A 9,199-nucleotide genomic window follows, 5' to 3' on the forward strand; every position below is an offset into this window, starting at 1 on the left:
TCAAAGGTGCGCAATGCTGGTGCGAACCCGGGAGCGCTCCGATGTGTGCTCCAAGGTGCGGCGTGCACGAAGTCCGAGCCCGGCTTGCCCCGGGTGCGCACCTCGCGTGCACCTTCGCCGGGGTGAGCACCTTGGCTGGGTTGCGCGCCCTGGTGCGCACCAAGGAGCGCTCTGAAGTGTGCTCCAAGGTGCGGCGTGCACGAAGTCGGAGCTCGGTTTGCCCCGGGTGTGCACCTCGGGTGCGCACCTCGCGTGCACCTTCGCTGCGGTGGGCACCTTGGCTGGGTTGCGCGCCTTGGTGGGCACCATGCAGTGCACGAAGTCGGAGCCCGGTTTGCCCCGGGCGCGCACCTCCGCCAGGGTGGGCACCTTGGTGCGCACAACTTGCCTGGGCTGCGCACCAGGAAGGGCTCAAGATGGCACCCGCGTTCCGTTTTTTTCACTATCTTTCAGAACGGAAATTTTAAAATATCGTTTTTTTTTGCCTTTTCTGGAAATTAGTGAAGGCAGCGCATCAAAGGTGCGCAACGCTGGTGCGAACCTGGGAGCGCTCCGATGTGTGCTCCAAGGTGCGGCGTGCACGAAGTCGGAGCCCGGTTTGCCCCGGGTGCGCCCTGGTGGGCACCATGGTGCGCACCAAGGAGCGCTCCGAAGTGTGCTCCAAGGTGCGGCCTGCACGAAGTCGGAGCCCGGTTTGCCCCGGGCGTGCACCGCGGGTGGGCACCTTGGTGCGCATGCCTTGCCTGGGCTGCGCACCAGGGCGGGCTCAAGATGGCACCCGCGTTCCGTTTTTTTCACTATCTTTCAAAACGGAAATTTTAAAATCTCATTTTTTTTTGCCTTTTCTGGAAATTAGTGAAGGCAGCGCATCAAAGGTGCGCACCTCGCTGCCCACCACGGTGCGCAACGCCGGTGGGCACCCGGGAGTGCTTCGAAGTGTGCTCCAAGGTGCTGCGTGCACGTTGTCGGAGCCCGGTTTGCCCCGGGTGCGCACCTCGCGTGCACCTTCGTCGGGGTGGGCACCTTGGCTGGGTTTGCCCCGGCTGCGCTCCGAAGCGGGGTTATTGGAGCGCCGCCTCTTTTTTTGTCGGAGCGTTTGGTGGGGTTTCTCGCATTGGCTCTTCCCAGGCCCGGTTGCCACCCTGGCGCGCACGAAGTCGGAAGTAGGGTTAATTGCCCGGGTGCGCACCTTTGCCAGGGTGGGCACCTTACCTGGGCTGTGCACCAGGGCGGGCTCAAGATGGCACCCGCGTTCCGTTTTTTTCACTATCTTTCAAAACGGAAATTTTAAAATCTCCTCTTTTTTTTGCCTTTTCTGGAAATTAGTGAAGGCAGCGCATCAAAGGTGCGCACCTCGCTGCCCACCTTGGTGTGCTCTGAGGTGCGCACCCGGGAGCGCTACGAAGTGTGCTCCAAGGTGCGGCGTGCACGTTGTCGGAGCCCGGTTTGCCCCGGGTGCGCACCTCGCCTGCACCTTGGCCGGGGTGGGCACCCTCGCTGGGTTTGCCCAGGGTGCGCTCCGAAGCGGGGTTACTGGAGCGCCCCCTCTTTTTTTGTCAGAGCGTTTGGTGGGGTTTCTCGCATTGGCTCTTCCCAGGCCCGGTTGTTGGGTGCGCTCCCACCCTGGCGCGCGCGAAGTTGGAAGTTGGGTTAATTGCCCGGGCGCGCACCTTCGCCAGGGTGGGCACCTTGGTGCGCACACCTTGGCTGGGCTGCGCACCAGGGCGGGCTCAAGATGGCACCAGCATTCCCTTTTTCTCACTATCTTTCAAAACGGAAATTTTAAAATCTCGTTTTTTTTTGCCTTTTATGGAAATTAGTGAAGGCATCGCATCAAAGGTGCGCACCTCGCTGCCCACCTTGGTGTGCTCCGAGGTGCCCACCACGGTGCGCTCCGAGGTGCCCACCACGGTGCGCAACGCCGGTGCGAACCCGGGAGCGCCCCGATGTGTGCTCCAAGGTGCGGCGTGCACGAAGCCGGACCCCGGTTTGCCCCGGGTGCGCACCTCGCGTGCACCTTGGTGCGCACACCTTGGCTGGGTTGCGCGGCCTGGTGGGCACCATGGTGCGCACCAAGGAGCGCTCCAAAGTGTGCTCCAAGGTGCGGCTGTGCACGAAGTCCTAGCCCGGTTTGCCCCGGGTGCGCACCTTCGCCGCGGTGGGCACCATGGCGTGCACGAAGTCGGAGCCCGGTTTGCCCCGGGTGCGCACCTCGCGTGCACCTTCGCCGGGGTGGGCACCTCGGCTGGGTTGCGCGCCCTGGTGCGCACCAAGGAGCGCTCCGAAGTGTGCTCCAAGGTGCGGCGTGCACGAAGTCGGAGCCCGGTTTGCCCCGGGTGCGCACCTTCGCCGCGGTGGGCACCCTGGTGCGCACCATGGCGTGCACGAAGTCGGAGCCCGGTTTGCCCCGGGTGCGCACCTCGCGTGCACCTTCGGCGGGGTTGCGCGCCCTGGTGCGCACCAAGGAGCGCTCCGAAGTGTGCTCCAAGGTGCGGCGTGCACGAAGTCGGAGCCCGGTTTGCCCCGGGTGCGCACCTCGCGTGCACCTTCGGCGGGGTTGCGCGCCCTGGTGGGCACCATGGTGCGCACCAAGGAGCGCTCCGAAGTGTGCTCCAAGGTGCGGCGTGCACGAAGTCGGAGCCCGGTTTGCCCCGGGTGCGCACCTCGCGTGCACCTTCGCCGCGGTGGGCACCATGGCGTGCACGAAGTCGGAGCCCGGTTTGCCCCGGGTGCGCACCTCGCGTGCACCTTCGCCGGGGTGGGCACCTCGGCTGGGTTGCGCGCCCTGGTGCGCACCAAGGAGCGCTCCGAAGTGTGCTCCAAGGTGCGGCGTGCACGAAGTCGGAGCCCGGTTTGCCCCGGGTGCGCACCTCGCGTGCACCTTCGCCGCGGTGGGCACCATGGCGTGCACGAAGTCGGAGCCCGGTTTGCCCCGGGTGCGCACCCCGCGTGCACCTTCGCCGGGGTGGGCACCTCGGCTGGGTTGCGCGCCCTGGTGCGCACCAAGGAGCGCTCCGAAGTGTGCTCCAAGGTGCGGCGTGCACGAAGTCGGAGCCCGGTTTGCCCCGGGTGCGCACCTCGCGTGCACCTTCGCCGCGGTGGGCACCTTGGCTGGGTTGGGCACCATTGAGCGCTCCGAAGTGTGCTCCAAGGTGCGCACCATGGCCCTCCAAGGTGCGCAGCATGGCGTGCACGAAGTCGGAGCCCGGTTTGCCCCGGGTGCGCACCTCGCGTGCACCTTCGCCAGGGTGGGCACCTCGGTGCGCACACCTTCTCAATGTTTTCTTGCCTTTTCTGGAAATTGGTGAAGGCAGCGCATCAAAGGTGCGCACCTCGGTGTGCTCCGAGGTGCGAACCCGAGAGCGCTCCGAGGTGCCCACGAAGTCGAAAGTCGGGTTAATTGCATTGTTTTCCCCGGGTGCGCTCCGAGGTGCGCAACATCGGTGCGCACCAAGGAGGGCTCCGAAGTGTGCTCCAAGGTGCGCACGATTCGGAGCTCGGTTTGCCCGGGGTGCGCACACCTTGGCTGGGTTGCGCACCCTTTGTGCGCTCCAAGGTGCGCACGAAGTCGGAGCTCGGTTTGCCCCGGGTGCGCACCTTCGCCAGGGTGCGCACCTTGATGCGCACGCCTTGGCTGGGCTGCGCACCTTGGTGGGCGCCATGGTGCGCACCTTTCGTGCGCTCCAAGGTGCGCACGAAGTCGGAGCTCGGTTTGCCCCGGGTGCGCACCTTGGTGGGCGCCATGGTGCACTCCGAGGTGCCCAAGATTGGTGCGCACCAAGGAGCGCTCCGAAGTGCGCTCCAAGGTGCGCAGGTGCGCGCGAAGTCGAAAGTTGGGTTAATTGTCCGGTTTGCCTCGGGTGCGCACCTTGCGTGCACCTTCGCCAGGGTGGGCGCCTTGGTGCGCACACCTTGGCTGGGCTGCGCACCCGGGCGCGCACACCTTGGCACCCGCGTTTCCTTCATTTTAAATTTTTTTTTTTTACAATCTCTCAAGTGGGAAATTCTATAATCTCAACTTTTTTTGCCTTTTCAGGAAACTTTTGAATGGAGCGCATCATTGGTGCGCTCCGAAGTGTGCTCCAAGGTGCGCACCTCTGGTGTGCTCCAAAGCTCTCTCCAGCTGCGTGCACCTGCCCCGGCCGCGCACCCGGCCCCGCCCAGCTTCGCTCACCTGTCCCGGGCGTCTGGTGCGGAACCTTAGAGTAAGAAACATCACCGTGCACCTTGGCCAACGTGCGCGACTCGACCGAGCGCGCACTGGCCGAGGTGCACACCGATTTCACCTGGGTGCGCGCGCAGCACCTCGGGCGCACCGGGGTGCGCGCACAACGCCCGGGTTGCACCGTGGCCTGTGTGCTCGGGGCGCCTCGGGTGCGCGCTCGGTGTCGCCCCCGCGCGCGCGGTAGTGCGGGCAGCGCACCCCGGCCCGGCCCGGCCCCGACGAGAACGCAAACGGGCAAAAGGTTTATTCAAATAGCATTGCGACGCCCGGCGAAAAACTAAGAAAGGGTGCAACACCGGGACTTCCCGGGAGGTCACCCATCCCAGTACTACTCCGGCCCAAGCGCGCTTAACTGCGGAGTTCTGATGGGATCCGGTGCACTAACGCTGGTATGATCGCACCCGTTATGAGCTTGTCGCAGTGTGTACTTAGCAAACCGCGACCCACGTGCGAATCCACCCCGGCCACCCACCCCCGTCGAGGTGCACACCCTCCCTCGCGAAGTGCGCCCCGTTCGCCAAGTGTGAGCCCTGCCCGGGTGCGCGCACCTTGCTAGGGCGTCGGGTGTGCACCCGGCCCGGCCTACGTGCGTGCACCTGGACGGGGCGTCGTGTGCGTGCAGTGTCCCGTCTGCAACGCGGTGCCCACACACCACCTCGGGCGCAACGACCTGCGCTCACATGTGGGCCGAGTGCACCTTGGTGCATGTTCGGGGCGCCTCGGGTGCACGCTCGATCTTGCCCCGGTGCACCAAGGCGCTCGGTTTGCCCCGGGTGCGCACTTGGTGCAAGGTGGGCACCCAAAATAGGGATCAAGCACCAAAACACAAGTTTCGGGATGCAAAATGGGACCCAAGGACCACAAATGCGTTCCAAGACCCATGATGGGTCCACGAGAACAAAAATGTGTTCCGAGACTTAATAAACAAATATTGGGTTTTAGGAGAAGAAACATGCTCTGATGCCCAAAACGAGAATCGACCCCGAAAAGGCCACAGGCCAAAAGTGGGATGCGAGACAAAAAAAAATGGGACCCGAGGACCAAAATTGGGTTCCCAGGTCGAAGACAGGGCAACCGGACAAGAAACGACCTCTAAGGCTCGAAATGAGTCCCGACGACTAAAACTTGACAAGAAGCACCCATCAGGCACCCAACTCGACACCCATGGGATGCCGACCCACCCGGGCTTCCACCTAGCACACCTTGGCACCCACCCACCCTCGCACCCAACCTCGCACCCAACTTAGCACCTTTGAACCCACATTGGCACTCACCCTGACCCTGGCACCTTGGAACCCACATTGGCACTCACCTTGACCCTGGCACCCACCTTTGCACTCACCTTGGGACCCACCCTGGCTCCCACCTCGGCACCCACCCAGACACCCACCTTGGTTCCTTGGCACCCACCTTGGATCCTTGGCACCCACCCCGACACCCACCTTGGCACGCAACTTGGCTACTTGCCACCCACCTTGGCTCCTTGACGCCCACCCCGACAACCACCCCGTGACCTACCCTGGCTAGGGTTGGTGCACACCCACCCTGGTGCCCACCTTGGCACCCACCCCATGACCCACCTTGGCACGCACCTTAGTACCCACCCTGTTACCCACCCTAGGACCCACCCCGTGACCCACCTTGGCCAGGGTGGGTGCACCCACCCTGGTGCCCACCTTGGCACCCACCCATCCTAGCACCCAGCCTGTGACCGGGCTTGGAACCCAACCTTGCACCCGTCTTGGCCAGTGTGGGTGCGCACCCATCCTGGCACCCACGTTGTGACACACCCTTTAACCCACGCACCCTAGCAGCCACGTTGGCACCCACCTTGGAACACAACCTAGCAACTTGGCACCCACCCCGTGACCCACCTTGGCATCCACCATAGCAGTCGCCCACTTGGCACCCACCTTGGAACCCAAGTTGGCACCCACCTCGGCACCCACCTTGACACTTGTGGACCCACCTTGCCACTCACCCTAGCATCGACCCATCCTAGCACCCACCCTGGCACCTTTGCACCCTAGCACTCACCCATCCTAGCACCTAACCTGTGACCCACCTTGACACTCACCCTCGCACCCACCTTGGAACCCAACCTAGCACCCACCCACCCTGACACCAACCCTAGCACCTACCCACCCTTGCACCCACCCTGTGACCCATCTTGGCACCCACCCATCCTACCACTCAACCTATCACCCACCTTCTCACCCACCTTGGCATCCACCTTAGCACCCACCCACACTGGCACCTTGGCACCCACCTCGGGCAAGGTGGGTGCACACCCACCCTGACACCCAATTTAGAACCAACCGAGCATGTTACCCACCTTGGCACCCACATTGCAGCCCACCCTAGTACCCACCCTATGACCCACATTGGCATCCACACCCTAGCACCCAGGCACCTCGACACCCGCCTTGACACGCACCCTAGCACTAAACCTGTGACCCACCTTGGAACTCACCCTAGAACCCACCCACCCTGTGAACCACCTTGGCATCCACCTTAGCACCCACCCACCTTGGCACCCACTCTAGCACTCACCCATCCTAACACCCAACTTGTTACCCACCTTGGCACCCGCCCTCGCGTCCACCTTGAAACCCACCCTAGCACCCACCCACGCAGGAGCCCACCTTGGCACCCAACCTAACACCCACGCATCCTGGCACCCAACTTGTGACCCACCTTGGAACCCACCCTAGTACCCACCTTTGAACCCACTATATCACCAACCCACCTTGGCACCCACCCTATGACCCTCTTTGGAATCCACCCTAGCACGCACCCACCCTGGCACCCACCATGGAGCGCACCCTAGCACCCACCCACCTCGGCACGCACCTCAACACCCACCTTGGTGTGCGCACTGCGCCAACCTCTCAAAGACCCTATGTGGTGCGCTCCAAAGTGTACACCTTTGGTGCGCTCCAAGGTGCGCACCTTTGGTGCACACCGAGGTGCACACCAAAGTGTGCACCGAGGTGAGCACCAAAGTGCACTCCAAGGTGCACACCAAGGCGTGCACCTTTGGTGCGGTCAATGCAAACGAATTCGGAAGTTGGGGTCGATGTCCTAATCGCTGCTGCAGACTACACGTATGAGAATCGGACAAATAGCTTTATATAGGGGAGGTGTTGCGTTTGATGGGTCGACTCCCCTGGTTGTGTGCACTGCACCAACTTCAAAGACCCTGTCTTGTTTAAGAAGTCAAAAGTTGGGGTGGATGTCCTAATCATTGCTGCAGTCTACGCATGTATGAGAATCAGACAAATAGCTTATATAGGGGAGGTGTTGCATTCGGTGGGTTGACTCCCCTGGTTGTGCGCACTGCGCCAACCTCAAAGACCCCGCATAGCAGAAGAAGTCGGAAGTCGGATTTTGGTGAGCACCAAGGCGTGCACCTTTGGTGCGGTCAACGCAGACGAATTCAGAAGTTGGGGTGGATGTCCTAATCGTTGTTGCAGGCTACACATGTATGAGAATCAGACAAATAGCTTATATAGGGGAGGTGTTGGGTTTGATGGGTCAACTCCCTTGGTTGTGCGCATTACGCCAACCTCAAAGACCTTGTTTTCGTTAAGAAGTCAAAAGTTGGGGTCAATGTCCTAATGGCTCCTGTAGGCTACACATGTATGAGAATCGGACAAATAGCTTATATAGGGGAGGTGTTGGGTTTGATGGGTCGACTCCCCTGGTTGTGCGCATTACGTCAACCTCAAAGACCTTGTTTTCGTTAAGAAGTCAAAAGTTGGGGTCGATGTCCTAATTGCTCCTGTAGACTACACATGTATGAGAATCAGACAAATAGCTTATATAGGGGAGGTGTTGGGTTTGATGGGTTGACTCCCCTAGTTGTTCGCATTACACCAACCTCAAAGACCTTGTTTTCGTTTAGAAGCCGAAAGTTGGGGTCGATGTCCTAATTGCTCCTGCAGGCTACGCATGTATGAGAATCAGACAAATAGCTTATATAGGGGAGGTGTTGGGTTTGATGGGTCGACTCCCCTGGTTGTGCGCATTGCGCCAACCTCAAAGACCCTGCATTGCGGATGAAGTCGAAAGTCAGAGTTTGGTGTGCTACAAGGTGTGGTCGAAGGTGCTCACCTAGGTGTGCACCTTTGGAGCGCAGGAAAAGTGCCCTCCAAAAGTGCGCACCTTTGGAGTGCACAAAAGTGCCCTCCAAAAGTGCGCACCTTTGGAGCGCACAAAAGTGCCCTCCAAAAAGTGCCCTCCAAAAGTGCGCACCTTTGGAGCGCACAAAAGTGCCCTCCAAAAAGTGCCCTCCAAAAGTGCGCACCTTTGGAGTGCAGAAAAGTGCCCTCCAAAAAGTGCCCTCCAAAAGTGTGCACCTTTGGAGTGCACAAAAGTGCCCTCCAAAAGTGCGCACCTTTGGAGCGCAGAAAAGTGCCCTCCAAAAAGTGCCCTCCAAAAGTGCGCACCTTTGGAGCGCAGAAAAGTGCCCTCCAAAAAGTGCCCTCCAAAAGTGCGCACCTTTGGAGCGCAGAAAAGTGCCCTCCAAAAAGTGCCCTCCAAAAGTGCGCACCTTTGGAGCGCAGAAAAGTGCCCTCCAAAAAGTGCCCTCCAAAAGTGCGCACCTTTGGAGCGCACAAAAGTGCCCTCCAAAAAGTGCCCTCCAAAAGTGCGCACCTTTGGAGCGCACAAAAGTGCCCTCCAAAAGTGCGCACCTTTGGAGCGCACAAAAGTGCCCTCCAAAAGTGCGCACTTTTGGTGCGCACCAAGGCGCTGGTTCGGTCGTTGCAGGCGAGTTCGGAAGTTGGGGTCGATGTCCTGAGCGGAGGTGCAAACTACACAGGTGTCGGAATCGGACAAATAGCTTATATAGGGGAGGTGTATGCTTCGATGGGTCGACTCCCCAGGTTGAGCGCACCGCGCCAACCTCAAAGACCCTACGGTATGGATGAAGTCGGAAGTTGGGTCCGATGACCGATTCGATTAGTAGGT

The 9,199-nt window shown here is 60.8% G+C and overlaps 1 non-coding gene across 1 annotated transcript; it reads right to left on the reverse strand.

Annotated features, from left to right (window-relative positions):
- Nucleotides 1–4,509: 4,509 nt before the first annotated feature.
- Nucleotides 4,510–4,628, reverse strand: LOC131872408 (5S ribosomal RNA). Its single transcript, XR_009370561.1, has one exon. It is a non-coding gene; the product is annotated as a 5S ribosomal RNA (ribosomal RNA).
- Nucleotides 4,629–9,199: the final 4,571 nt, after the last annotated feature.

The sequence above is a fragment of the Cryptomeria japonica genome, unplaced genomic scaffold (genome assembly GCF_030272615.1).
Source record: "Cryptomeria japonica unplaced genomic scaffold, Sugi_1.0 HiC_scaffold_596, whole genome shotgun sequence".
NCBI classification, from domain to species: Eukaryota; Viridiplantae; Streptophyta; class Pinopsida; order Cupressales; family Cupressaceae; genus Cryptomeria; species Cryptomeria japonica.